Source organism: Leuciscus leuciscus (genome assembly GCF_965113295.1).
Source record: "Leuciscus leuciscus genome assembly, chromosome: 7".
NCBI classification, from domain to species: Eukaryota; Metazoa; Chordata; class Actinopteri; order Cypriniformes; family Leuciscidae; genus Leuciscus; species Leuciscus leuciscus.
In genome coordinates, this window is record NC_138731.1 from 21,477,631 (window position 1) to 21,493,301 (window position 15,671).

The following is a 15,671-nucleotide window of genomic DNA, read 5'->3' on the forward strand; positions in this document are numbered from 1 at the left end:
TCAAGAATCTGTGGTTGGTTAATTCTCTTGAACCTTTATTTAACTGACAAAAGTACAAAGAAAAGATTTCCAATATATTCACTGACCAACTTAATTTGTGTTTTGTACATAAAAACAAATTTAGATTTCGGTGGCTGGAACACACTCCAAAATAGACAATCCAAATCACAGATTCTTTATTTTATTGCATTTTACTAAATGTCCCAACTTTTCTGGAAATGGGGTTGTAACAACGAACTTGACAAAGTTATGATCTTTCTCATCCCACTTGTGTGACTGGCTTTTTCTTTAAACATTCCTTGTACTTTTCAATAACACTCGGAATATTTCCATAGACACGCGATGCGTGTTTTGAAAGGAACATAACGTCCGTGGACAGACGCGACCCTTAAAACCTCCCAGAAGTTAGCGAAATCTCAAATAACGCTGCTTTAAGCCTCGGATCCTCCTGTGTGCTCGCCACAGAGTCTGTCTGCATTGGTAATTCCATTTGAAAAGTGAAAGCATGTGGGGATGTGTGGAAACAGTAGACAGTCTCTCCTCTGGGACTCTGATGTTCCTGAATTACATCCCTGTGTGTCGTCTGCCCTGTTATCAGGTCTGAGACCTGCCGCCTGCCGTACATTCCACACGCTATCATTAACCCCTCGAACCCCGCCTGGAGGAAACCTCAGTGCTTCTCTCCTCCATCCACCCTCTCACTTGCTGCCTCTTCATGTCTGATCCCAGAGGGAGTCGCAGAAGTGTGGTCACCTCCTCGAGCGCCTGCTTCAGCTCAGGGCTAATGAGAGGGGACAGTGGGAGAGGACCTCGGGCCCCTGGGGCCCCACCACTGCACGAGCAAAGACTTTACAGTCTCATGTTTCCTAGAACAATAATTACACAAAGTGTCATTTTCCCCATCAGTGAGGTGGAGGGAAAGGTGGAGTGTTGGAGTTTGGCTCTGTGTTAGGTGTCTGGACCAGTTGTCTGAGGAACAAGATGTATCGTGCCTAGTGGAAATTATGTAAAATGATCAGACTTAAACTGTACTTTTCCATAATGTAGAAAGATATTTTAATATTATTATTGTTTTTTGTAATTACATGACTCACTGGTAAAGGCTGTCAGAGGAGTACGAAATCAATGTCAGTAGCCTTGAAGAAAAGCTGAGATGTTTTTAGTTCCTCAGATGCCGAAGAAGCAGCTTCCCACACAGCTTGCGCAAAGGTGTTGCATTTCTAATTGTTTAGGTTTAGATGGAAATAGAATCTGAAAGTATGTGCTGCTCCCGGGCCGGGCAGCCGTACTGTCCCACTGTGTGCTGTTTTTGGCGTCTGTTATTGCAGCCCTTGAGTTCAGCTGCTACGTAACGCCGACACGACCCAATCGCGTGGATCACTCTCTCTGGCACTAAATTTGGTTAAAACTTTACAGGGTTTCATTTATTAACATTAGTTAACTACATTAGTCAACTTGAACTAAAAAAGAACAATCCTTTTACAGCACTTATTCAAATTAGTTCATGTTTATCTCAGCATTTACTAATACATTTTAAATATCAAAATTTTTATTTGTTAACGTGTTAATGCTCTGTGAACTAACATGAAAAATATATTTTTTAAGTAACATTAACAAAGGTTAATAAATGCTGTACAAATGTATAGTTGTATATAATTGTATAGTTAATGCATTAACTGATGTTAACAAATGAAACCTTGTTGTAAAGTATTACCTTATTTTTTTTAAAGCAACAAATGCATGAAAACTTTGGAAAAGGACCTTAGATATCTTAGATAAAATGTCTAATATTGAGATGAATATCAAATTCACGTCACAAATCAATACACAAATTCACAATTAACATAAATCTTTCTGGAACCTCTTAAGATTGTGATTTTTTTTAATTTTATTTGTTGAATTGACATTCAGTTCACTGTAGAAAATATATGTTATCCAATATTGTTGCATAATTGAATCTTTAAAAAAAACACCAAGAATACCTAAAACCAAATTTATTTTTCTTATAATTTATGAATGTTTATAAATTTAACCGTAATAAACCAACTCAGGTTCCCAAACTAGCTTGTCTCTACTGAGTGACGGATAAATCTGGAACTTTTTTTACCCTATGTCATTTCTGTATAAAATAGATAAAAAGCTATTTAGTTTGGATTTTCTAAAATTGAATTATCTCTTGAATTTTTTTTTCTATTTTGTACTCTTGCCATTTATGGGGCACTACGGCCTGAAACAATGTAGGATCTCCAGGATCTCTAGGCTAAATTGTGGTCAGCCTATATCCAAATGTCTAATTTTCAAGGGCCAGTCAGTGTGTCTGCCTATTATGCAGCTCTCTGGAGAGGGTGTGATATTTTTGATCTATTCATAACATGTACAAACCAGATATCTTTGTTTCTATTTGGAAGAATGGCCTTTGGCTGACTCAGGAGCTCTTTCAAATGTAGATCCTGAAGTGCTGTTGACCTTAGCAGACTTATTCTACTGAATTCTGTTCCACCTTGACCTTTCAGCACCATACAAACTGACTGCTCTGACTGTACTGGATTCTTGGAGATAAGAAAAGAGCAAGTGGGTACAGGAAGTGATGGAATGATGTCAGTACACCCACAGGAAAGCACGTAATGGAGGATTGCGGTGTGCTTTTATCTTCCAACTCAATGTCTCTCGCCTTCCTTTGCATTATATTATATTATATTATATTATATTATATTATATTATATTATGTTATGTTATATTATGTTATATTATGTTATATTATATTATATTATATTATATTATGTTATATTATATTATATTATATTATATTATATTATATTATATTATATTATATTATATTATATTATGTTATATTATGTTATATTGTTATATTATATTATTTTGTCCAATAAATGTATACATTTACATTGTTCTGGTTGCTTTCTTGCTGCAAATGAAAGCCCTCTACATCCTTTAACCGTATTAAATGTGTCCAGTGTAGCATGGCATGTGATCTACATTTGAAAACAGTTCTGACCAGCTCTGGGCCATTTTTGCATGAACTTAAAATTAGGCTCAGCGTTGCTGTCTATGAACTGCAGGTCATTGTGATGTGTACATGGGCACTTCTGCCAGCTTGGCCCATGTTCAATGCCCTGTGGGTTTACTTGAAAAGAGATTGGGCAACAGTATTGATTCATAGTGTGGCGCATTATGTCTCTGTGGATGAACACAAACCCCCCTGCTGTGTGTAAATGGAGTCTCAGCTGGACTGTCCTGCACCAGAATTGTCATCTATAATTTTATTCACTGTCCACCGCGGAAACCCCTCTTTCTTCTTACTCATTAAATTTAATGGTAGCATCAGCTAGACTGCCTCTGATCTGTCTCTGTACCGTCTCTGAATTAGAGCCCCTCGTATCTCTAAGTGCCCCGAGGCAGACAGCGTTGCCCCCTTTTATCTCAGCTACAGTTTATGCCTCAGCCGTATCCCAGAGGTTAAATATATGGCCTTGACATTAGAGAGGCTTAGCTATGGTTTTGATATGGCTCCTGCTTCACTTTGTGTTGGACAATTTGTGACTTTATAGCTAGTGAACCTAAAGAGTGACTTCCTGTGTTTCGGTTTGGTAAGGTTCGAAGCACTTGTTTGTATTTCGTGTGCATTATCAGGTGTGACCCTGTTACCGTGCAGCTGGGATTGGAAAACTGGAGCATCTGTGCTGGTTGTGATGTCTGGGGAATCGTTGGCAGACGCCACACCCTTCTGGGTCTTGAGATGTATACAGGGGCTTCTAGACATGAGCGTAGGCCTATGAGGCTGCATGTCTTGCATAATGCTTGCATAAAGCGTTTTATTTAATATTTCAATTTGCATCCTTTCTAAAGAAAGATCTTGCTTGGTGCTTTTGGGTGTGATTTTAGCAAGAAATGATCAGTTCGATGAACTGATCTGAGCTTGCATGTGCATCTAACCTCTATATCGCGATTGCAGGAAGTCTAATCTAATCTGCGAACTAATTTGTTCATTTGGAGTTTGTTTAGGATCCTCTGCTCTTTCCCCTCCTGCTTCTAATTGGCAGAGCTGTGTGTGAAGACTGTCCCATTGTGTGTGTTGCCAAGCCCACGTAGGGAGTCTCTATGCATGTCTCCCGTTTACAGCACTCAGTTGTGCGTGAATGATGACATTAGTGATGCTTTGTCACTCTGTTGCAGGATGTTAGGACCTTTTTTCTGTGTCCTCCTCCTCTTAACCCGGAGCTCTCTTACTAATGTGAACTGACCACGTGATTGACGAGACAAATGGTTGGAATATTTAGCCTAGCTTTGGTTCCAGTGTTTAATTTGGTCATGGGCAGGCTACTGTTCTACAGCCAGACACCACAAACTATCCCCAGTCCAGTGGATTCCCATATTTAGTATCTACACCATTTGTTTTGCAGGATGTTTTGTTTATTGCAATAAGGTGGGATTGATATTTCTGTTATAAGGGTGGATGTAGCTGTGAATATTGATTAGAATAGGATCTACCCATGAGTTTGTGTGTCCCTAGGTGAGATCATGGGGCGGAACTATGATTCAAAATGAATAGGATCATGAATACGAATGTGCAATTTGGGAACACAGCACTAAAATTAACACACAAACTATTAATGCAATTTATTCCTGTTGGAAAAGCTGAATTTTAGCATCATTACTCCAGTCTTCAGTGTCACATGATCCTTCAGAAATCATTCTAATATGCTGATTTGGTGCTCAAGAAACAGTTATTATTATTATTATTATCAATGTTGAAAAATCGTATCGCATATTGAATATCACATTTAACAAGTTAACGCATTTCACATTTTTATTCAGTGTCGTGCAGCCATAATTTGAAGCATTAGGAACAAATTTCTGAATAAAAATCCCTGTATAGCTATTACTGTATTGATTTTCTTGTGAAGTAAAATTGTTATCGGTACAGGCAAAAATAGGCTATTTAGACTATCTATAATTCAACAGTATTACCCTCCTACACACACACACACACACACACACACACACACACACAGACACACACACACACACACAGACACACACACACACACACACACACACACACACACACACACACACACACACACACACACACACACACACACACACACACCATTGATTAATGACCTGTATCCTGCTTGTGGAGACACAGGAAACAACCTCTTTTCATCTCTCCATAGCTTCTGTTTGAAAGGATCGTCCTCTTTTCATTGTTTTCATCTTTTTTTTTGGCAAATGAACCACTTGTACATGCTCCCAGCCAAACAAACCAAATGAATGGACATTTATCATCTGTAAAATATCATGGATCTATTGTCTTTTAAACCAAATTATAGCCTCATGTCAAGTTTTGTTGCTATTCGTTCGCGTGTGAAGATGCTGTTAAATGATTTGTTTGTGTGTTTATGACTTCATGAGGTTGGACCATGGTCTCCCATGAGCCTCACAGAGGCGTTTGACCATGGTCTCCCGTGAGCCTCACAGAGGCGTTTGACCAGGGAGAGTATTGGATGGCTCTTTGTTTATCCTGGTCTGAGATGTGGAAATGACAGGCAACAGAAGAATGGCAGATCTGACTGAGAAAATACACGTCTCCTACTATTAACTCACAAGGTTATTTTAGTACAGACTCTGGAACTCTGCAGTGGCATCAAGTTGGGAAACATTGACGATAGTTTCACAATAATGAGAGCAGTGAGAAGGGAACTGCACGGAGGATTTAGTGTTCTTCATTCCAGGAAAGGAGCACTGAAATTCTTGCTTTTATGTAGCAAATAGTGCCATCTGTGCAAGTCTGCAGCAAATTTAAACCTGTAACTAGTTAAGAGTCAAAGTCCTGGACTGAATTAATTGACACATGGGTTTCTTTATGCCTTCATTGTGAAAGCGGCGACATCACAGATTTCTGCTTTGCACTGCAAGTTTTGCACTTAGCGTAAAACATTTTAACATGTGTTGTGTGACAAATTAATTGATTTGTTCACATTCTTCCTGTTCAGCTCCACTGTCTGTCTGGTCACTATATAAGGTTTTGTTTTGAGCTCTAGATGTTGCTTTGTGATTGAATGACTTGGTTCTGGATGTAATAAACAATGGAGACTTTGTGGTGCCATTGAGATATTATTTGACTCTGACTTTAATTTTATAAACATCTAATCCAGTGCATTCCATAGGAAAATAAACTCCACATCTTCAAAGAGGATATGTTTTTCTTATACTGAATCCTGGTTAACATACTGAATTAATGTATGATCAAAGAGTTTGGTTGATTTGGCACTTAATTTTGTTTACAGAAATTGAGCTTGTGTGTGCATTTATTAAAAATAAATTATCATTATTATCTTCCTGTGTTGATATATTTCCAATTGAAACAAAATGTTTGAGCAGGGCATATTAATTAAATGCCTAGGTGATTGGTTAATTGATTGGTTGGTTGGTTGATTGATTGGTTGATTGGTTGATTGGTTGATTGATTGATTGATTGGTTGATTGATTGGTTGGTTGATTGATTGATTGGTTGATTGGTTGATTATAGCCTGTGTTCACAGTTATAATGTAAATCATCGATATTTTTGGTCTGTTTTCTTGAAATAGAAAGTATTGCTTAACTTTAAATAGACAAACATTAATTTGATCAACTTTAAGGAGTACACAAGTATACAGATGACCTCAAAGCTAGCACATATGGACTAAAAGCCACAGAATATTGATTTCATGGACATCTTCCTCCACATACTGTATAGTATCCATGAATAATCACACAACCCTTTGAAGTGTTTTCCAGAATTTGCTTGAGAAACACTGAGTCCTCAGTGTAATTCTGTCCAGGAACTATTTGATGGAAAAGTGCGGTCCAGTGACGGATATGTGATGGGTGTAGCTCGGGTGGGAGCGAGACAGTTTTCATGTTCTGTCTTTAGCTCAGAAAGGTCATGTAGACTGGCTACTGTTTTTACACAGGGCTGGTACATTACACAGCAATTGAACACAGCAATTACTGCACATGGTTACGTAACGGCATGAGTGTGACTTCAGAGCCGCCCAGAGCAATGGCCAGTTTTATGTACCTCATCTGTCTTCCTACAGTGGATTTCCAGTGTCATTTTTACTCTGGCTGTGATTTAATTGAGTTTATGAACAAAACTTTTCAATTTCCAAAATGTTTGCCCAAATAGAAGGCCTCCAAAAAAGTCCTGTCTGCTAACACCAGCTGCCTCTGACTAGCAGTAGCAGTAGCAGTAGCGAATCATTAGTTCAACAATTTGTTTGTCATTGGTCATGAAATATGAATAGCCACAATTGAACCCAGTGAAAAAGGTTGTACACTTCTTTGTCCAGATTTGAGCCTTGTACCCTTGATAAGAGTCTTTAAAATCACTCTGTCCCAACTTTTTCAAATCTTTTCTGAAAAAACATTTTCCACTTCAAGGCTTTTAGTAACAATTCAGGGTTGATTTGATTTTGATTTTAGTGCTAACTTTCTTAGGCATTCGTTTTGCATCCATAGTAATCCAATTTAGAATGAAATTGAACATTTCATAAAAATAAAATAAAAATATGTAGGGCAGAACTCGCTTTACTCATCAGGAATTGATTGGATCAGTGGATGATTGGATCAGTGGATCAGTGAAAAATGTGGATGCTCCATACTAGAATAGAGCCAGATCTGAATGAGACCTCCAAATGTCTTTCCGGAGGCTTTTTAAGCAGGCCATGGAGGCTAAAAGTCAGATTCATAGCTTTTTTTCGTAGTCTTAAAATGCAGTTTATTACATTGATGACAAATTGGCATTGTAATGATAGCTTTTGACAAAGATCTATAGGCCTGTGTGAAAGAACATCATATGTTACTAAAGACACACTAAAGTTAGGTATCTATCTAGCGTGTTACTGGAACTTGGAGCAGCTGATCTCATAGACTGGAATGTAGAGCTCACAAGAACGAAGCATCGAATGTAAACTTTTGCTGAGAGTGAAAAAAAAAAATGTTGTGGAAATAACCATTCAGGCCCCGTGCAGTAAATGGAAAGGCAATCATGACTTTGTTTGTCAGACCTGTTCAGTAGGACATATTCCATCAGTCTTGGATAAAATGCTCCCGCTGGAGAGGTCTTAAACATTTCCACCACACATCCTCAACTGGATCCTTGCTCTTTTTTTCAGTCTCGTCTTTCACATTTCAATCTGTTTTTCCCCGAACACAACGTGGCACTCAGTCACACGCATACTTTTGTTTTTCAGTCTGTCTTGTTGAAGAAATGGCTGCTTTAATAATGCTTAAGGATCTCAGTGCCATAGCAGTGCTGTGGGATCATTGGGAATACGGCCTATGATCGCTCCCATATGTAGGGATTGTGCCAGAAACAGTGACATTGGCTGAGTACCAGCATCCCTGTACCTCAGTGTGTCTGTTGTATGTGGTTTCTGACAACCTGCGCTGACTTGATTTAGATGATTTATGTTAGACTGGGCCATCTGTTGAGCAGGAGACTGATTTTCACACTACCAGGACACCATGTGTCATGCACTTTATCCAACTTACCATTTGAAAGCTGTTACATCTGGTCTCATTTGTTGTGTGCTGTTGTTTTTCAAAATCTATTAATTTATTCAAAAATACCATAAAGAAATACCATTTCACATACAATAACTTGAATACAGCTCTTTTGTGATGGGAAGGTAATTCTGATATTTTTGGGGGGCATAAAGTAAAAAATGTCAGGGTGATAAATTTGAATGAAGGAAAGAAGGCTTGCCAAATAATGAAATTCTGAAAAACAAAACCTTTTCATGGAAGTCTGGCGTAAAGATTGCATAAACTTTTATTATTATTATTTCTTAGAGGAAATAATGAATTTTAAGAAAACTGCTTCACAGATTATTAGTATTTGAAGAACTTTTGTCCACCAAATCAAAGCCATGTAGGGCGACCAACATGCAAACACCTAAAACAGGAAGTGACATCATAGAGAGGACCGCCTGCAGACCCTCATAAAAATGTGTGTCAAGGTCAGTGTTATTTTAGTAGTATTTATTTTAGTATTATTTACTATATTATTTATAGTATTGTTTTTTTTTATTTAATTAGTTTTAGTTATTTTGTTATGCTTAGTTATTTTTAGTACCTTTTTGTAACTTAAACTTATTTATTTTAGTTGCCAAGGAAACATTTCAAATTTTCTTTTAAGTTTCCTAAGATTATTGTATTTTATTTTATTATTTTACTATGAACACTCTTGTCATTGACCCTACTACAGTCTTTTTGGTTAAAGGACAAGTTCGGTATTTTACACTTAAAGCCCTGTTTACAGATCGTATCTGATGAAATAGAACAGTTAAGATAAAAATTTGGACACATGCTGCTGTCCCGAGAATTTTAGGTTTATTTCGCTCCCCCCCCCCCCCCCCCCATCCCCACAATGGTTGTCTATATGCACTGGAAGATTCCGTCCTAAAAACACATTAAACTTTCGTTTACAAAGATGTGAAACTCACCGAGTGGTCAGGGGGTGTTCACTGATATGTGCCCTCAAAAATCGCTGAAAAAGATGCATTCCAACAGGTTTTATCGTAGTTTTTGTCCAACTCCATTGACTTAATAGGACGTGCTGTGAGACCGCAGCACCTTTACGGTATTACTCCGCCGCTTCTTCTTCTGCTTCTTTGTGTATTCAATGAAATGCCCGTGGTTTGCTTGCAATTGGCAAAGGTGCATTATCGCCACCAACTGGGCTGGAGTGTCTATTATTCAAGCTCTCAACGGAAGAATCACGGGTGTGACGCGTTTGGCAAAATAGGTCCACAAAAGCGAAATAAACCTAAAATTCTCGGGACAGGAGCATGTGTCCAAATTTTAATCTTAACCGTTCTATTTCATCAGATACGATCTGTAAACAGGGCTTTAAGTGTAAAATACCGAACTTGTCCTTTAACATTTGTGAATGTTCTCCAATGTTTATTTAGTCAACTTATCCTTGATCGCTGGTGATGACCTTTATAGTGCTGTCGCTTTTATTTGCCCGTGAGAACCACAAACCTCTCTTAAGATTTGCTTTTCTATTTCGGTCCCCGTCTAGATGCGGGTGTGCGTGTGTGTGTGTGTGTGTGTGTGTGTGTGTGTGTGTGTGTGGTGTCCACACACAGTGGTTTGCCAGGGGACCTACCTTTGATACTGAAAAGAGATAAAACTCCTTTCTTCTTTTCGTCGTATTCTCTCTCCCCGTGTCTTTCTTTCTGTTTTTGTTTTGAACATTTATAAAGAGCCTACTCGAAGACAGTTTAATCGCAAATCCACTGTGCCCTTAACTTCAGTCTAAACATCGCCCTGGTAATGTTTATGTTGACTACGCAGAAGACTGTCTTGGGCTCACTGCCTTTTGACACTCCTCGCTTACTCTCGGGAGTAATCGCTAATCGCAAGAAAGAACGGAGATAAACAGGCAGGAAATGAGAGGAATGTAGGGAGGAAAAGCTTAATATTTTCAAACTTTGAATGTGTACCCAATAACCTCACTCTTCAACCGTTTTGCCCCCCAGTTTGATGGTTTTTGGTCTATTTTTGAGTGTGGTTTTGTACGCAATCGAGAGAATGTGTTGTGTTTGTGTGTTTCCATGCTCCCTCGTTCACATCTGGAATATTAAGTTGAGAGTTGGACTCTCTTGTTGATTAATTTTCATTTTTTCCTACGATGACTGAGGCCAGCTCGTCCTCACCACGAGTACATTTGTTTTTCTCTTCGTGATGAAGGCAGAGGGAATGAAGGAAAATCTGGATCTTATTTGAAGCAGTTTCTTTCTGCCTTGACGTTCTGCTTGTATCCTCACCACAGCTCAGCTGGAATCTGCCTCGTGCGAGGAGCTTACTGCGGTCGTGTCCCAAGTCACCCATCCCTGAGGATGACAGCTGTGCCGTAGTCGTAGTCGTGGGAAAACGCTCTTCAATGCTCCCCTATGTTTACTGAGAGCACTGAACTCAAGTTGGTGGTGTGGTTGGAGGAACATTTCCACTTGTGCTCCTCAAGGAAGTGGATGCTTCTTTGTAATTATGCCCAGGCATCATAGGGTTACTGTACTTTAGCCCAACAACAAACCAAACCAAATACATCTCTGTATCTTTATTGCTCCTGAAGTTGGAGTGAATAAACCAGAGATCTGCAGACTGAAGCAGCCCCCAAGGACACAGAGCTCTGAGCTTTTGGAATAAACCACATCTGTATCGGATGAATGCTGGACCTGTGAATGGAAATTACTCTCTAAATGCACTGATTATAGTTTTTCTACTTTCATCACGTTTTTGACGTTTTTTTTTTAAGAATAGAAATGTATAGGGATTTAATATAAACCATCAGTTTGGCTCATGAATATTAATAGGTGATGTAAAGTTATCCTGAAAGTTCTAACCAATCTGCTGAAAGCCAGGTAAGTGGGAACTAGCCAATGTTGCATTATGCTGCTCTAACGGTTTCTACAGAATTTAATCAGGTTTTACCATCACAGTTCAAACTTGCTATACATACTTCAGTCTCCATGGTAAACTGTATATTTCTACATCATATGCGTGACCACTCAGTCAACTAATATAATTATTTTCAAAAGCACAATCCTATTGGCAGGTCCAGCTTTTGGCAGGTCCTGTACCCGTCCTTTAGTTGTCTCCCTTAATGTTTTCCTTCTTTTTTCCATTTGGCTTCTCATGTAAATTTCACCTCTGCTAGCTCATTGTTTCAGTAGTTGGGGTTGGATAAGGTTTGCATGGATGCAAAAGGGCAAGGATTGCTTGGATTGAGCCACGTGTCCGCAGTTCCTTCCAAGACTGTGAATTTTCATACATAGGTCATGTTTCAGGAAATTCATTGGATGTTGGCGTATAATTGGAAGCTTTCATGCACACTTGCTGTTAAAGCTGTTTGTTGCCTCCAAATGTCACATAAGGTAATGTTGATGATTTTAGAGGAATGCTTTTAATCAAATAAACCCACAATTTGGGGGGAAATTCCACTTGAAAGTGAGGATCCCTATGCCACACTCACTAAGAAATGAGCACTCTGAAGGGGTGCAGGGTAGTACTGACTAATTGGAAGTCATTGCCAATTTATTTTAACATGGCAGCAAATAATGTTAAAGTTAAAGGAACACTCCACCGTTTTTTGAAATAGGGTTTATTCACCGTCTTTCCTACATTTAGATAGGTGGACAAACGCATTTTTGCCACTAGCTTAGCATAATGAATGGAATCCTTTGTTGACAGCTAGCATGTCGTGAGTAAAAGTGATCCAAAAAAATAAAAAATACTTCTTGTGCCCTGCGTATTCACAACGAGTACAAATAGCAATACAGATTAAGACTAGATGATTTCCAAGGCAGATATTGACTTGGGACTATATTGGAGTGAAGCACAGGCGAAGCACTGCTACTTGGGCGCAGAGATATCACGCAACACTTGAAATCCCCCAACGTTGAGCCTGGTCATCGATGGCAGTACCTTGTCCCATTCGCCACAGCACAGACACTATTGCAGTCGGCATAGATTGGCATATTCTCCCACACTCACACCACCAGTTCGTGTTGGCTCTCATCCTCACATCCTCAGGCTGTTGAGCGATGTCTCTGCGTCCAAGTAGCAGTGCTTCACCAGTGCTTCACCCCAATATAGTCCCATGTCAATATCTGCCTAGAAAATCGCCTAGTCTTAATCTGCATTGCTATTTGTACTTGTTGTGAATACGCCGGCCAAAAGTAATTCGTTTTTTTTACTCACGACATGCTAGCTGGCAACAAAGGATTCCATTCATTACGCTAAGCTAAGCTAGCGCCGGCGCTGCCAAACTAAAACAATGCATGCACTGAGACAAAAATGTGTTTGCCCACCTATCTAAATGTAGGAAAGACGGTGAATAAGCCCTATTTCAAAAAACGGTGGAGTGTTCCTTTAATGCTAATGTTAATTTCTTTAAATTCAAATTCATTTAAAATGTTCACTGTGTGATGTTTGATACAAACAAGTAGGTACAAGTAGCATCAATCAATCGGAATTTACCCTTTTTATTGATCTATTTAGCTGGTTTTTATGTTCTGGTCATGGAAACGCCTTCAACATGATTGAAACTATGTTACTATTGTTATTGTTACTATTACTACTTGTTACTATTTTGAAAGAAATCTCTTATGCTCACCAAGGCTGCATTTATTTGATTAAAAATACAGTAAAACTGTACTACTGTTAAATATAATTACAATTTAAAATAACTCTTTTTCTATTTGAATATATTTTAAAATGTAATTTATTCCTATGATGTAAATCAGAATTTTCAGCATCAATACTCTAGTATTCAGTGTCACATGATCCTTCAGAAATCATTCTAATATGCTGACTTGCTGCTCAAGAAACATTTCTTCTTATTATCAATGTTGAAAAGCGTTGTGTTGCTTAATATTTTTGTGGAAACCATGATGCATTTTCTCATTATTTTAGAAATATTCATTTCTTTCAAAAAGAAAGAAAATCTTACTGACCCCAAACTTTTGAATGGTATCCTCTGCTTGTTGATTTATACCCATTTAATGTAACCCGTTTGTGGACTCATGTTTAGAACTGTGAGTATGTACGGTCATTTGATATACTCACAGGTGATGAATGTGGCGATGCATTGATGAGCTGCAGTCTGTGGTTTATGTCAGTGTATCTGTGCTTTTCCTGGCTTTACCATACTCTCATTAATAACACACACACTTTCTTTCTATGAGACCCGCCATGTGTTGTGTGAAGAATGTACAGGGGTCACAACCCCACTTCAAAGCCTCCTTGCATCCATTTTTAACAGGCTGCTTTAGAGTAGACTAACTCTGAGCTTAAAGCCTCTGTCAGGCCCAAACTCCCCAGCAATGCACTTTAAATTACATTATTATGCTTTCACTGTTGGGCTTGATAATGGTGTAAATTGATGCTTAGTGTCTTTAGCATTCCCAGTTTAAAAGTTATGCCAGACACCAGGGTTTCATGGGCCGCTTTTATCACACATACTGACCTCTGACCCAGAGATCAAAGATTATAAGGTCAGGCAGTGGGAAGCACAATTCACACAGTTGTTGTCCATTTGCAAACAGCGTGAAGTTAGGATCATGGGAAAGACATCATCTGAGAATACAAGCATATCTGGCTGTTGTAACATTGAGAAGTGTTGTTAAAAAATGCTAGTATATATATTTTCTTCCTCAGTGACCATTGTTATTATTGAATCCTCCAAAATCAGAAAATGAGTTGTGGTTAATTTACCTGTAACGACACTTCCAGTTTCTGTTAACAATATAGTTCATAATATATATGATCTTCTAGTTCTGTTAATATTATGTTATATAGAGGACCTTCAGATATTGTATTGGACACTGGGCGGCCTTTGAGTCAAAAAACAAACAACTGTGATGGTCTCATTGGTCTGTCGAGGGTCATCCGATTTTCTGCTATCCATTGGTGTCAGACTGCATCACTGAGCAAATGCACTGGTATTTTCAGCACGTTACAGCACATCTGTGGAGCTGCCCAACAGTTATCACCATTAAATTCATTCTTCAGGATTTAGCTGCTCATTTATCAGGGTTCTTAGGAAATCCACATCTCAGATAGATGCTGGATTCCTCTGGCACTCCTCTGGTAGGTTGGTTGATTATGAAATGGCAGCTTTGGGTGGAGGTTTGTGCTTGCTCTAGGTTTTCTGACCTAGGATCAGATAAGAATTTGATGGGCTGTTAGTTACATAATCTAAAATGTCATTGAGCGCAATGAATCACAAATTTTGATGAACTGCTTTTGGGAGTGTGTGTTTGTTGTGACATGGTATAAGTTTGGCGTGGCTCTCATCTTGAGGGATGGCTTACACAACAAGTCACAAGGGGGATGAGGAATCCATTACATCCTGCACACTTCCTGTTCACATCAGACTGTCCTCCTACACACATGCACAGCTACATGCCCTCAGATTTAATGTTTCCATTGCTGTTTATGATTTGTTATCCATTCAAATTTAAATGATATGTAACTTCTAAACTGCCATTCATTATAATTACTTTTTTTTTTTTTTTACTTAACTAAATATGTTTGCTAAGCTGGTAACACTAATAATACTGCTCATACTTTCAGTAGTTTGGTGCAAATTTTAAACGTTTTAAGACTCAAATTTAGAATTTAAATTGTGTTTTTGTGTTCCGTCATCTAAATGGTGAAACTCACATGAGATAAAGACTGTACTCGTATATATTATGTCGATTTTTTTATTTTATTTTATTATTCCAAAAACTATTATTCTATTTTAATTATGTATAGTGCGGGTCGCCCCCTCAATGTATTACACAATGTTGAATTTGATGTGTGGACCTGTGGTGCTCCACTAAACGTCATAGAGAATCCTTGCACTCATTGGCTGCCGTGTCTATAGACACGCTAGTAATGCTGTGTTGTTTGGTGATGTGAAGAGCTCAAATTAGACAATCAAACACTTATTATAGTGCTTTACCAATGGAAAATCAGTACCTGTATGGCCTAAGAAATAGAACATATCTGAAGCCAGACAGAAAGACAAAAAAAACGACTTTAAACATTGGTACGACATACAAAAGGTGGAAAGATTTGATGATAGAGAAAATCCCAAGTTGCTTTTTGT

At 38.4% G+C, this 15,671-nt stretch overlaps 1 protein-coding gene and 1 long non-coding RNA gene across 6 annotated transcripts in view; one reads left to right on the forward strand and one right to left on the reverse strand.

The window, feature by feature from the left end:
- Positions 1–15,671, forward strand: part of raph1a (Ras association (RalGDS/AF-6) and pleckstrin homology domains 1a) — a 78,424-nt gene that overhangs the window by 21,439 nt on the left and 41,314 nt on the right. Inside the window, exon 3 of one of the 5 annotated variants that reach the window (XM_082176474.1) lies at positions 10,848–11,436. The exons of the other annotated variants lie outside the window; for them this stretch is intronic. The gene's annotated coding sequence lies outside the window, so the exon portion shown is untranslated. The remainder of the gene's footprint in view (positions 1–10,847; positions 11,437–15,671) is intronic. 5 annotated transcript variants of the gene reach the window in all.
- On the reverse strand, positions 599–9,283 carry LOC309503717. Its single transcript, XR_014207832.1, has 3 exons — positions 5,496–9,283; positions 1,095–5,460; positions 599–992 (listed from the first exon to the last, which is right to left on the reverse strand). It is a non-coding gene; the product is annotated as an uncharacterized lncRNA (long non-coding RNA).